Below are 15,271 nucleotides of genomic sequence, written 5' to 3'. Positions count from 1 at the left end.
GAGGGTCCAGCAGTGGAAAAGCTGAACAGCTTCAAATTCCTGGGCATCAGTGTCTCAGAGGATTCATCCTGGGCCCGACGCTGAAGAATTCATGAAGAAGGCAAGCTAGTTGGAGTTTTTGTAGTCATCAAAGACTCTTGCAAATTTCTACAGGCGTACAGTGGAGAGCATTTTGATTGCTTTCCTGGTGTGTGTGTCGGTGGGGAGGGGGGTGACTCCAATGGCAGGATCAGAAGAAGGCTGTAGACTCAGTCAGCTCCATCACGGGCACAAACCTTCTCGCCATTGAAGACATCTTCAAGAGTTGGTGCTTCAAGAAGGCAGCATCCATAATTAAGCTCCCTCACTATTCAAGACATCCCCTCTCCGAACATGGTGGGTGCCTGGGGTGGTGATAGAGGTAGACACATTAGATTAGGTTAGATTAGATTCAACTTTATTGTCATTGTGCTGAGTACAGATACAAAGCCAGAGAGTGGTGGATATATGGAATGCTCTGCCCCAGAAGGCTGTGGAGGCCAAGTCTCTGGATGCTTTCAAGAAAGAGATAGATAGGGCTCTTAAAGATAGCGGAATCAAAGGTTATGGGGATAGGGCAGGAACTGGATACTGATTGTGGATAATCAGCCATGATCACAGTGAATGGTGGTGCTGGCTCAAAAGGCTGAATGGCCTACTCCTGCACCTATTGTCTATTGTCTATAAAGCCAATGAAATGCATTTAGCATCTGACCAGAAATGCAAAGAGTAGTGTTATTTACAAAATAACTGCGAATAAAAAAGTGCTACAGCACACAGATATAAATGTATTGAGACAGTATAATACAGATGCAATACTGCTTAGCGCTGTGGTGAGAGGTTCAGCAGGGAAGAAGCTCTTCCTGTGCCTGCTGGTGCGGGAGCGGAGGCTCCTGTAGCGCCTACCGGAGGGGAGGAGAGCGATAAGACCATGGTTAGGGTGAGATGCATCCCTTATAATGCTTTTTGCCCTGCCTGGGCAGCATTTATGGTAGATGTTCTCAATGGTGGGCTATTGGATGCTGATAATCTGCTGGGCAGTTTTCACCACAGGCTGGAGTGCTTTGTGGTCTGATACGGGACAATTGCCATACCACACTGAGATGCAGTTGGTGAGTATGCTCTCAATGGTACAGTGGTAAAAGTCCGTCAGTATCCTGGGACAGGGGTGAGCTTTCTTGATGCTCCGCAGGAAATAAAGGCGCTGTTGCACCTTTTTGATCAGGATGGAGGAGTTCAGGGACCAGGTGAGATCCTTGGAAATGTGGACACCAAGGAATTTGAAGCTTGATACACGCTCCACTACAGTTCCGTTGATGTAGATGGGGGCGTGAGTGTGGCTCCTAGCATGCCTGAAGTCCACAATGATCTCCTTGGTCTTCTGGGTGTTAGGGGCCAGATTGTTGTCAGCACACCACGCGGCCAGGTGCTGGATCTCGTCCCTGTAGGCCGTCTCGTTATCCCCTCTGATCAGACCAACCACCGTGGTGTCCACATGAGGTACTTAGGGATGTTTAGATAGGCACACAAATGTGAGGAAAGTGAAAGGGTATGGACATTATGTAGGCTGAAGAGATTTGTTGGCCTTTTGATTGCTAATTTAATTGGTTCAGCACAACATTGTGGGCCAAAGGGCCTGTTCCTGTATTGTACTATACTGTACTAATTTACTACCATCAGGGAGAAGGTATAGGAGCCTGAGGATCCACATGTAACAACTTAGGAACATTTTTCTCCCCAACCATCAGATTTCTGAATGATTTCTGAAGCCTTGAACATTACCTCGTTATTTCTCTTTAGCACTTCATTGGTGGGATTTAAGATAATGTTAAGTCTTTCACCAGACCGCAATTGCAAAACAATAGTTCATGGTGTATATCAGAGATAATAAACCTGCTTCATTTATCTGACTATCTTTTCCACTATGAGCTCATTCAACTTGCCTTCCAACTAACTTTGGGGCAGAGATCATAGAGTCAGGAATAAGTCAATGGAATTGTACTGCATGGAAACAGGCCACTGGGCCCAATGTGCCCATGCTGACCAGTGAGAAAGCTTGCTAGTAAATCCATCTCCCAGTACTTGGTCCATAGCTTTCTGTACCTAAGTGAATCAAATGTTCATCAAGACACTCATTAAATGCTGTCGATGACCCAGTTTCAACCCCTCTCAGGATGAAGGCAGTCACCCTCATATCGCCTCTAAATTTCTTCCTGTTTTCTGTAAACATGCTGTATATCCTCTGATTTTATCTGCCTCTGACATTTGATAAAGGGTACACTGTAGTCTACCCGTTCTCCATCGATCACGTCCTCTCTAAACCCTTTCCACTCCAGGGAGAACAACCCTAACTTTACTTGTTTCTCTCATAACTGAACTGATCCTGGGCAATATTCTGGTGAATCCTCTCTGCAATTCCCAGAGCTTTCCTGTGGCGTAGTGATTAGAACTGCACTTAGTACTCCAGACGAAGTCTAACCAGGGCTTTATAAAGTTGGAGCATGACCTCTGCACAGGATCGAAATAAGCTGCAGAAAGTTGGGAACTCAGTCAGCTCCATCCTGGGCACTAGCCTCCCCAGCATCCAAGTTGTCTTCAAGGAGCAATGTCTCAAAAAGACGACATCTATTATTAAGGATCCCCACCACTCAAGGCATGCCCTCTTCTCATTGCTACCATCAGGAAGGAGGTACAGGAGCCTGAAGGCACACACTCAGCAATTCAGGAACAGCTTCTTCCCCTCTGCTATCCGATTTCTGAATGGACATTGAACCCACAAACACTATCTTACTACTTTTTTTTCTCTTTTTGCACTACTGCGATTAGATTATGAGAACACTCAGACCTCTTTTGTTGTCATTTAGAAATGCATACATGCATTAAGAAATGATACAATGTTCCTCCAGAGTGATATCACAGAAAACAGGACAAACCAAAAACTAACACTGACAGAACCACATAATTATAACATATAGTTACAGCAGTGCAAAACAATACCATAATTTGATAAAGAACAGACCATGGGCACGGTAAAAAATAAGTCTCAAGTCCCGATCGACTCCCAAGTCCCCAATAGCAGGCGGCAAAAGGGAGAAACTCCCTGCCATAAACCTCCAAGGCACCGACAACTGCCGATGCCTTGAAAACAGCCGACCGCAGCCGACACCGAGTCCGTCCATCCGAAAACTTCGAGCCTCCGACCAGCCCCTCTGATGCAGCCCCCCGAGCGCCATCCTCTGCCGAGCGCCTTCGACCTAGCCCCGGCCGCTGAAACAAGCAAAGCCGAGGATTCGGGGCCTTCTGCTCCGGAGATCCCGGTTACCACACAGTAGCAGCGGCAGCGAAGCAAGCATTTCAGAAGTTTCTCCAGATGTTCCTCCGTACTCTCACGTCCGTCTCCATCAAATCAGAATTGTGCACGGTCCCCTACTTGACAGATTACAGATATCATTCACCGGAGAGGCCGCGCGCGCTGCCTCGCGTCGCCATCTTCTCCTCCTCCTCGCCTTATTTAACTTAAAAAAATATAATTTACAGTTTTTATTATATATTGCAATGTACTGTTGTCACATAACAACAAATTTCATAACATATGCCGGTGATGTTAAACCTGATTCTGATTCTACTTCGGTATTCAATACTCTGATTAATGAAGACCACTATCCTATGCGCCTTCCAACCACATTATCTACCAACTTCAACCAACCAAGTTGCCAACTTCAAGGACCTATCGACTTCTACTCCCAAGTCTCTCCTTCCTCAATTTCCCATAAGATCCATTGTTCACTCTATCTTTCTTAGCCTCATTGGAACTCCCAAAATGCATCACCTTACATGTGTGGATTAGATTCTATATGCCATTTTTCAGCCCAGTTCACCATCAAGACATCTTCCATTTTGGCAGCAAACTTGGATGTAGCTTGGCAAGACTGATGTGGAACATAGAACATTACAGCACAGAAACAGGCCACTCAGCCCACAATGTTGTGCCAACTAGCTAAAAAGCAAATCAGAAATATCCAAACATTAATTCCTCCTACCTACACAATGCTGATATCCCTCCATCTTCCTCATGTTCACGTACCTATCCAGACACCTCTCTAAAGCCTCTAAAGTATTTGCCTCTACCATACCAGGCATCCACCACTCTCCGAGTAAAAAAACTTACCCCTCACATCCCAAGCAACCTACCCCCTCTCACCTTCCATGCATGCCCTCTGGTGTTAGACATTTCAATCCTGGGGCACAGGTACTCCCTGTCTACTCTATCTATGCCTCTCACAATCTTATAAACCTCTATCAGATCTCCCCTCAGCCTCTGGTGCTCCAGAGAAAACAGCCCAAGTTTATCCAGCCTCTCACGATAGTGGACGCCCTCTAAACCAGGCAGCATCCTGGTAAACCTCTTCTGCACCCTCTCCAAAGCCTCAGCATCCTTCCCATAATGGGGCCACCAGAACTGAATGCAATACTCCAAATTTTGAAATTGATTCAAAGCTGTTAAAATTCCAGTGAATACCAAATGTGCATTTTGACTTAATATCTTAATCATTTGCAGCTGATCCATTCTGTTTCCCAAACCTCACTTGCTGCGTTTTTTAAATTCTGCTGAAAAGAGTTGAGCAACACTCATACCAAACTAATTTCAGGAACTCACCATTTTCCAAAATGTATGAAGCAATCCTGGAATCATAAAGTTCAAATAACATAGTGTTATGATTGTATCATTGTATCATGGTATTGCTCACCTCTAACAAATCCCACCGATTTCACCTCTCCAAGAACAAACCCAGATGCTCTTATCTATCCTTACAAATGTAATTGAAATTTAAATGTCTCACCCTCCATAAGATAAAGGAGCAGAATTGTTTTTGTGAACCTCGTTTGAACTCTCCCCAATGTCAGCACATCCTGTCTTAGATAAGGGCACCAAAGCTGCTCATAATACTGCAAGTGAGGCTTCACCAGTGCTTTATAAAGCCTCAACATTTCATGCTTCCTTTTATATTCTAATCCTATTGAAATGAATGCCAACATCACATTTGCCTTCCTGACCACAGACTCAACCTGCAAATTAACCTTTCAGGAATCCTGCACAAGGACTTCCAAGTCCCTTTGCACTTCAGATAGTTGAATTTTGACCACTTAGAAAATAGTCTATGTTTTTATTTCTTCAACTAAAGTGCATGACCACACGCTTCCCAACACTGTATTCCATCTGCCATTTCTTTGCCCACTCTCCTAATCTGTTTAACTTCTTCTGTAGTCCCTCTGCTCCCTCAAAATTACCTGCCCCTCCACCTGTTTTCGTATCATCTGTAACCTTGGCACAAAGCCATCAATTCGGTCATCTAAGTCATTTATGTATAACGTAAAAAGCGGCCCCAACACCGACACCTGTAGAATACCACAATTCACTGACAGAGAACCAGAAAAGGCCCCCTTTATTCCATCCTTTGTCTCCTGCCTATCAGCCAATGCTCTATCCATGTTAGTATATTTCATAATACCACGGGCTTTTAACCTGTTAAGCAGCTTCATGTGTGGCACCTTGTCAAAGACCTTCTGAAAATTCAAATACACAACATCCACTGATTCTCCTCTGTCTATCCTGCTTGTTACTTCTTCAAAGAATTCCAACAGATTTAGAAACATAGAAAGCCTACAGCACAATACAGGCCCTTCGGCCTACAAAGTTGTGCCAAACATGTCCCTACCTTAGAAATTACTAGGGTTACCCATAGCCCTCTATTTTTCTGAGCTCCATGTCTCCATGTACCTATCCAAAAGTCTCTTAAAAGACTCTATCGTATCCGCCTCCACCACCGTTGCTGGCAGCCCATTCCACGCACCCGCCACTCTCTGCGTAAAAAACTTACCCCTGACATCTCCTCTGTACTTACTCCCAAGCACCTTAAACCTGTGCTCTCTTGTGGCAGCCATTTCAGCCCTGGGGAAAAAGCCTCTGACTATCCACACTATCCACATTTGTCAGGCAAGATTTTCTCTTAAGGAAACCTTGCTGACTTCAGCCTATTTTATCCTGTGCCTCCAAGTACCCCAAAACTTCATCCTTAACCATTGACCCCAGCATCTTCCCAACCACTGAGGCCAGGCTAACTGGCCTGTAATTTCCTTTCTCCTGCCTCCCTCCCTTCTTGAAGAGAGTGAAAAAGGCAAATGGTATGTTGGCGTTCATAGCAAGAGGATTTGAGTACAGGAGCAGGGAGGTTCTACTGCAGTTGTACAAGGCCTTGGTGAGACCACACCTGGAGTATTGTGTGAAGTTTTGGTCCCCTAATCTGAGGAAAGACATTCTTGCCATAGAGGGAGTACAGAGAAGGTTCACCAGATTGATTCCTGGGATGGCAGGACTTTCATATGAAGAAAGACTGGATCAACTAGGCTTATACTCGCTGGAATTTAGAAGATTGAGGGGGGATCTTATTGAAACGTATAAAATTCTAAAGGAATTGGACAGGCTAGATGCAGGAAGATCGTTTCTGATGCTGGGGAAGTCCAGAACGAGGGGTCACAGATTAAGGGTAAAGGGGAAGCCTTTTAGGACCAAGATGAGGAAAAACTTCTTCACACAGAGACTGGTGAATCTGTGGAATTCTCTGCCACAGGAAACAGTTGAGGCCAGTTCATTGGCTATATTTAAGAGGGAGTTAGATATGGCCCTTGTGACTAAAAGGATCAGGGGGTATGGAGAGAAGGCAGGTACAGGGTTCTGAGTTGGATGATCAGCCATGATCGTACTGAATGGCGGTGCAGGCTTGAAGGGCCGAATGGCCTACTCCTGCACTTATTTTCTATATTTCTATGTTTCTAGGTTTTTAAGAGTGGAGTGACATTTACAATTTTCTAGTCTTCTGGAACCATGTCAGAATCCACTGATCCTCGAAAGATCATTGCTAATGTCTGCACAAACTCTTCCATACATCTCTGCCTATGAATTCTCAATTTATGAGGTCACTTCTCCCTCATTCCACTTAATCTTATCAATCTCCTAATCTCATATGCCCTTTCTGTTATCAGTTTTTCCACCTATTGAGTTTCCTTCTGAATGACTTTTGAAACACTTTAATTGTGATTGACAGGCACAAGGGTTCTTTGATCAGTGCAAAGCTCTGTCTCACCAGTGTTAATTGTCTGACCCGCTGAGCTGCTGAATCGCCGGCTTTTATTCACAGTAAATAAAAGCTGGAAATGCTGGGGTCACTCAGCAGGACAGGCAGTATCTGTTGAAAAAAAGTAACAGATCAGGTCCAAGATACTTTGTCAAAACCTGTGGAAAATTCAAGGAACAACAGAATCCTCTCTCCCCTTTCTCAGTCCCTCAGTTTCCGTCTCTGGAGACAAACTTTCTACCGATATCTTTTATAAACCTGATTCCCATAGCTGTCTTGACTATATCTCTTCCCACCCAGCCTCCTGTAAAAATGCTATTCCCTTTTCTCAGTTCCTTCATCTCCACCACATGTGTTCCCAGGATGAGGATTTCTTTTCCAGAACATCAGAGATGTCCTTCTTCAAAGAGTGGGGTTTCCTTTCCTCCACTATTGAGGCTGCCCTTGCCCAATGGGTCTCCACGTTCCCACATTATTCTCTGCAACTTCTGCCACCTTCACTGGGACCCGACCACCAAACACATCTTTACCTGTTTCCCACTCTCTGCTTTCCACAGGGATTGCTCCTTCCGTGACTCCCTTGTTCACTCATGCCTCCCCACTAATCCCCCTCTTGTGACAAGCCCCTGCAAGTGACAGAAACACCCATTCACCCCCAATGGAACGGGCTTCACCTGTACCGTGATGGGACCTGGATCCTGGTGAACACATAACTGGAGCTGTGGATAGGGCTTTAAACTAAATAGTAGGGTGGTGGGTTCAACAGATTGGAGAAGTAAGGATAAAGTAAAAAAAGAAAAGTGTCGATCAAGAAAAAACAAAGGATAAAAAAGAGAAAAGGAAGAGCGCAGTGAAGAAAAGTCAAGTGCAAAAGAGTAAAAGATTACAAGATTTTAAAAGCACAATGACTGTAAGGGCACTTTATTTGAATGCTTATAGAATTCGAAATAAGATCAGTAAACTTGTGGTTCAAATCAGTACAAAGAGGTATGATTTAGTGGCCATTTCAGAGACGTGGTTGAAGGGTGGAGAGGATTGGGAATTAAATATCCAAGGATATCAGTAATATGGAAGGATAGGCAGGAAGGTAAGGGAGGTGGGATAGTGTTCTTAATTAAAGATGAGATCAGGACGATAGTGAGAGACGATATAAGATCTTAGGTGCAGAACGTTGAATGCATCTGGGTAGAGATTAGGAATAGTAAAGGAAAAAAATCACTGGTGGGAGTTGTCTATCGGCCACCGACTAATAACATTACAGTGGCACAGGCAATAAACAGAGAAATATCTGAGGCATGTAAGAATGGTACAGCAGTTATCATGGAGGACTTTAACTTGCACGGAGATTGGGTGAATCATCTACAGCCTAATTTGCTTACGGCAATTTTTGGGATTATCCCGTTGGAAGCAGGAAATATTCCTGTTTCTGCTCAATGTTTGATAGCCTTTTCGACCTTACTGGCTAGGAGAGCCATTTTATTGAAGTGGAAGAATTCTAATCCACCTACGGTCTTTTATTGGCTCTCCTCCATTATGTCCAGTTTAAGGTTAGAGAAAAAAAGAAGTTGGACATTTGATACATCCTTTAAACTTGAGCAAATCTGGTGACCTTTTATCCAATATTTTCATTTAATTTGATTTATTACTCTTCCAATCTTTTCTTGAAGTTTTAGATTTGATCAGAAAGTCTTTCTTTTTTTTTTGGTCATATCCTCAAAATGGACTGCCCAGTCCCTTTTTTCCATTTTTTTTAATATAGTGTAGTGTTTTTTTTCTCTCCATTTAAAACTCAATGTTTTTTCTTTCCTCTTCATGAACAGATAAGAGGAGAATTGCTGTTTTCATTTTTTTTATTATATATTTTATACTAGCTTAACATGTATGGTTTTGATAACATCGATCTTAATCTCAGTTTGTATTGTTTTTGATATATATTGTTTTTGAGATAATTCTCCTCTTGATTGTATTTATGTTCCTTTTAAATCAATAAAAAGATTAATAAAGAAAGAACATAGATTGCTTGGATCAAGTTGGTCGAGGCAGTCTTGAGGAGGACTTCATAGAATGTATCCATGATGGATTTCTTAAACAGCATGTTACTGAACCTACAAGAGAACGTGCTATCTTAGCTCTGGTCCTGTGCAATGAGACAGGTAAAATTAGTGATCTTGTAGTTACGGATCCTCTTGGAAACAGTGATTATAGTATGATTGAATTTCTCATACAAATGGAGGGTGCAATAGTTCAATCTAAGACAATGGAGACTACCATGGGATGAGAGAGGATTTGGCTAGTGTAGGCTGGGAACACAGGCTATATGGTGGGACAGTTGAGGAACAGTGGAAGACTTTCAAAGAGATGTTTCGTGCTCAACAGAAGTATATTCCAGTTAAAAGAAAGAACAGTAAGGGTGGGGACAGCCAACCTTGGAGAACTAAGGAAATAAACGAAGGCATCAGACTAAAAGCTCATGCATACAAAATCACTAAGAGTAGTGGAAACTGGAAGATTGGGAAAACTTTAAAAAGCAATGAAGTACCACTAAGCGAGCAATAAAGAAAGGAAAGCTAGGTTATGAAAATAAACTAGCACAAAAATGGATAGAAAAAGTTTTTATAATTATATAAAGCGGAAAAGGGTGGCTAAAATGAACATAGGTCACTTGGAGGACAAGAAGGGGGAATTGATATAAGGTAATGAGGAAATAGCAGAGACTTTGAATGACTATTTTGAGTCAGTCTTCATGGTGGAGGACACATGTAACATGCCAAAGAGGGACATTATGGATGCGACGGGAGTTGAGGACCTCGATACAATAGCTATCACTAAAGAGGTAGTGCTGAGCAAACTTGTGGGCCTGAAGACAGATAAGTCCCCTGGTCCTGACGGAATGCATTCTAGGGTACTGAAAGAAATAGCAAAAGTTATAGTAGAGGCTTTGGTGACGATTTACCAAAATTCTCTGAACTCTGGGCAGGTTCCGGCGCATTGGAAGACGGCAAATGTCACGCCACTGTTCAAAAAAGGATGTGGGCCAAAGGCAGGTAACTATAGGCCAGTTAGTTTAACATCTGGCGTTGGGAAAATGTTTGAAGCTGTCATTAAAGAAGAAATGGCATCTGGAATGACATGGGGGCATCCATGAAGAAATGGAGACATAGCGAGGCATCAGGCAGATGCAGCATGGATTCAGCAAAGGCAGGTCCAGTTTGACAAACTTACTGGAGTTCCTTGAGGATATAATGAGCACAGTGGATAGAGGGGAACAGATGGACATTATTTACTTGGATTTCCATAAGGCGTTCAACAAGATGCCACATAAAAGACTTATCCATAAGATAAGGATGCATAGAGTTGGGGGTGATGTATTAGCATGGATAGAGGATTGGTTAACCAATAGAAAGCAGAGATTTGGAATACATGAGTGTTACTCTGGTTGGCAATCAGTGGTGACCGGCTCGCCGCAGGGGTACCGGTGCTGGGCCTGCAAATGTTCACACCGTATGTTAACGATCTGGAAGAGGGGACCGAGTGTAGTTTATCTAAGTTTGCTGATGATGCTAAATTGAGTGGAAAAGCAAATTGTGCAGAAGATATGGTGAGTCTGCAGAGAGATATAGATAGTACCAGTAGTAGTAGTCATACTTTATTGATGCCGGGGAAAATTGGTTTTCGTTACAGTTGCACCATAAATAATTAAATAGTAATAAAACCATAAACAGTTAAATCGTAATATGTAAATTATGCCAGGAAGTAAGTCCAGGACCAGCCTATTGGCTCAGGGTGTCTGACCCTCCAAGGGAGGAGTTGTAAAGTTTGATGGCCACAGGCAGGAATGACTTCCTATGATGCTCTGTGTTGCATCTCGGTGGAATGAGTCTCTGGCCGAATGTACTCCTGTGCCCACCCAGTACATTATGTAGTGGATGGGAGACATTGACCAAAATGGCATGCAACTTAGACAGCATCCTCTTTTCAGACACCACCGTGACAGAGTCAGGTTCCATCCCCACAACATCACCGGCCTTATGAATGAGTTTGTTGATTCTGTTGGTGTCTGCTACCCTCAGCCTGCTGCCCCAGCACACAACAGCAAACATGATCGCACTGGCCACCACAGACTCGTAGAACATCCTCAGCATCGTCCGGCAGATGTTAAAGGACCTCAGTCTCCTCAGGAAATAGACGGCTCTGACCCTTCTTGTAGACAGCGTCAGTGTTCTTTGACCAGTCCAGTTTATTGTCAATTTGTGTCCCCAGGTATTTGTAATCCTCCACCATGTCCACACTGGTGATAGGTTATGTGAGTGGGTAAGGGTCTGGCAGATGGAATACAATGTTGGTAAATGTGAGGTCATCCACTTTGGAAGGAAAAATGGAAAGAAAAATTTGCAGCATGCTGTTGTGCGGAGGGACTTGGGAGTGCCTGTGCATGGATCACAAAAGGTTGGTTTGCAGGTGCAGCAGGCTATCAAGAAGGTAAATGGGACGTTGGCCTTCATTGCTAGAGGGATTGAATTTAAGAGCAGGGAGGTTATGCTGCAACTGTACAGGGTACTGGTGAGGCCACACCTGAAGTACTGCATGCAATTCTGGTCTCCATACTTGAGGAAGGATATACTGGCTTTGGAGGCGGTGCAGAGGAGGTTCACCAGGTTGATTCCAGAGATGCGGGGGTTAGACTATGAGGAAAGATTGAGTAGCCTGGGACTGTACTCGCTGGAATTCAGAAGCATGAGGGGAGATCTTATAGAAACATATAAAATTATGAAAGGAGTAGATAAGTTAGAGGCAGGAAAGTTGTTTCCACTGGTAGGTGAGACTAGAACTAGGGACATAGCCTCAAGATTCGGGTGAGTAGATTTAGGACAGAGATGAGGAAGAACTGCTTTTCCCAGACAGCGGTGAATCTGTGGAATTCTCTGCCCAATGAAGCAGTGGAGGCTACCTCAGTAAATATATTTAACACAAGGTTGGGTAGATGTTTGCATAGTAGGGGAATTAAGGGTTATGGGGAAAAGGCAGGTAGGTGGAGATGAGTCCATGGCCAGATCAGCCATGATCTTATTGAATGGTGGAGCAGGCTCGTCGGGCCAGATGACCGACTCCTGCTCCTATTTCTTACGTTCTTATGTTCTCCTTAACCCATCACCCCCGGTGCCCTTCCTCCTTTCTTTCATCCAGTGGTCCACTCTCCTGTCCTATCAGATTCCTTCTTCTCCAGCCCTTTATCTTTTCCACCTACCACCTCCCAGCTTCTTACTTCATCTCCCCTCCCCCATCCCCCATCCCCCGGCTTCACCTATCACATTCTAGCTTGTACTCCTCCCCCTCCCCTCCCCCAATCCATACTCTTGCATCTTTCCCCCTCCTTTCCGGTCCTGATGAAGGGGCTTGGACCAAAATGTTGACTGTTTATTCCTCTCCGTAGACGCTGCCTGACCTGCTGAGTTCCTCCAGCATTTCGTGTGTGTTGCTCTGGATTTCTAGCACCCGGAGAATCTCTTGTGTTTAGCACAGAATCTTTTTCTGTATGGCAAAGCATGCTTCTCCTGCATCCTGGCTTTTGATCACTCAGTAGTGATGATGATATTGTTGCCACCACAGACACTGCCTGGCCATCTGAGTGTTTCCAGCATTTTCTGTGTTTCGTTTCGGACAGCTAGAGTGCCTGTTCACCCACAACTAGCACCTTTTCATTTGAAATGTTGGTAATTCTGGACTCTAGTATCTATTACTTTTTAATTGAAAATCAATACCTCTAGATGTGTAGGTTTTCACAAATAAAATGAAGTTAAGCATCTTATGTTTAATGAAACCCTTAACACATTTTATTGAACTCCAAAACCTACACACAACAGCGAGCTAAAACTCTTTATGCAAAAAATGTCATCACGACAGACCAACCCCTGAAAGTGAAACCCCAACTTAATATCAGTGGTTGTGGATTATGCACGTTTCTCCCAATTATGTTACCCTACACAGTCCCCACCCCCAGAATTCACCAAAACCGGCATTGTGAGCTTGCCTGGAGCTCAGACCAGCCACCCGGCTTGGGTCCTGTATTCCTTGTGTGGAGGAACCGCGGGTGCCTCTGGCTCACTGGGAGGTGCGTTGACACATTCGTGGGCACGTCGTGACACACCATGTATGGAGTAGAAAACAGTTCGTGGGAACGATGGGGTGACAGCGACCAGTTGAGACATCGCACAGGGGAGAAACCCCAGCTTCCCCAAACTTAATATCAGCAAACCCCAGGCCTGTGACCACTGTTTGGTAAGTCTTGACCTCTGGGCCAGTGACTTGGTCGACTGCCACGCCGGCACAGTCAACCCTTATGTGTACGGCATCAACGGCTGGCTGTGAGAGGCAATCAGACACAGCATCATTTTTCCCCTTCATACGTTGTATATCATTTGTGAACTCGGATACGTAGGCCAGGAGGCGTTGCTGCTGTGCAGACCAAAGGTATGATATGTTGGCCATCGTGCGCACGAGGGGTTTGTGGTCAACAAATGCTGTGAAAAGCCCACACTCCAGCAGAAAACAGAAATGGCGGACAGCCAGACGGAGACTGAGGAGCTCACAGTCAAACCTGCTGTACTTGCTTTTGCCGGGGGGGGGGAACGGAGCTGCCGGTTGAAGAAGATGAGGGGCTGCCACACGCCTCTAACCAACTGTTCGTGCACAGAGCCCACAGCACAGTCTGCCGCGCCAGTAGTAATGGCGACGGTGCATTGGGGAGGGGTGCGCCAGTAGGTTCGTGTTGGGAAGGAGCTTGTTTCGTTTCATCAAATGCCCTGAGTCGTGTCCGTTGACTTGATTACGGGTACTGCCTTTAAGGGCACTATACAGGGGGAGCATAAGTTCAGTAGCTTGCTGAATGAAGCGGCGATAGAAATTCACCAGACCTAAAAACTCCTGTAGTTTTTTTGTAGTGCAGGTCGGTGGGAGATCCATAGTAGTAGCTACTTTTGATGGGAGGGTTTTCGCACCTTCTGTGGAGATGTGACAGCCAAGGTAGTCAATGGTTGAGAACCCAAACTGGCATTTAGCAGGGTTAATAATCAACCGTGCTGACTGAAGCACTCAAGAAGTGTGCGGAGATGAGATACGCGTTTGGATTTGGATTCACTGGCGACAAGTGTGGCAGCTGTGTAAAGAAAAGGGAAATCTAAGTCTTTCAGTACAGAGTCCATCAGTTGTTGGAAAGTCTGTGTTCCATTTTTCAGTCCAAACCGCATGCGCAGAAACTCAAAAAGGCCACACGGGGTTACCACAGCTGTTTTGGAAAATGTCCTCCAAGCACACAGGGTAGGCAGTAACTAGAGCAACTTTGGAAAAAAAATTAACTTTCCAACTAAACATACCGAAAAGTCCCGAATGTGTGGGATCGGTAACGATTGGTGGGGGGGGGGTGGTGGCCTCGTTTAGGCATTTGTAATCACCACAAGGGCAGCAACCATCTTCGGACTTAGGGACCATATGGAGGGGTGAGGCCCAGGGGCTACTCGACTGGTGTACAATGCCAAGTATTTCCATGTTGGCAAAATCAGCTTTTCTGGATCCATTCTACGTCCGTGGGCGCGGACTGGCAGGCCAGTTGTGGGAATGTGGTGCTCGGCCTCTTGTTTTGTGGCTGTCGTGGAGAATGTGGGCTTGGTGATGTTTGGGAGTTCGCCCAGCAGTCAAATAAACTCTCATGGAGTGGTGCATGTGCTTGACAGAGTCATTGTGGGGAACTTACTGGGGGAGCAGAGAATCGACCCAAATTCTGGGTTTGTTTGACTTCCACAAGCCGGCAGTTCTTAAGATCAACTAACAGTCCTTGGGCACACAGGAAATCTGCACCGAGCAGCGGCCTAGCCGGTTTAGGCAGGACGTAGACCTGTGTGTACTGTTGGCCCATCGTGTCCTGTAAGTCTGGATCCTGGAAGTTGGCGGCCTCCAGCGAGGTTTTGTCGCTCTTTGCCTTCTCATCTATAGGCGATGCTGGCGGCACACTCACTTGAGCACCCGTATCACCCATTGCCAGGAAAGAGTGTCCGTAATGAACAGGAGACAACCCCGGCAGCCGGAACCCACAGTGTTCAGAGGCATCAGATGTCCCGATGTGCTGG

Source organism: Mobula birostris, chromosome 27 (genome assembly GCF_030028105.1).
Source record: "Mobula birostris isolate sMobBir1 chromosome 27, sMobBir1.hap1, whole genome shotgun sequence".
Taxonomy (NCBI): Eukaryota; Metazoa; Chordata; class Chondrichthyes; order Myliobatiformes; family Myliobatidae; genus Mobula; species Mobula birostris.
The sequence above is the reverse complement of the archived record's forward strand: the minus strand, read 5'-3'. Positions refer to the sequence as shown.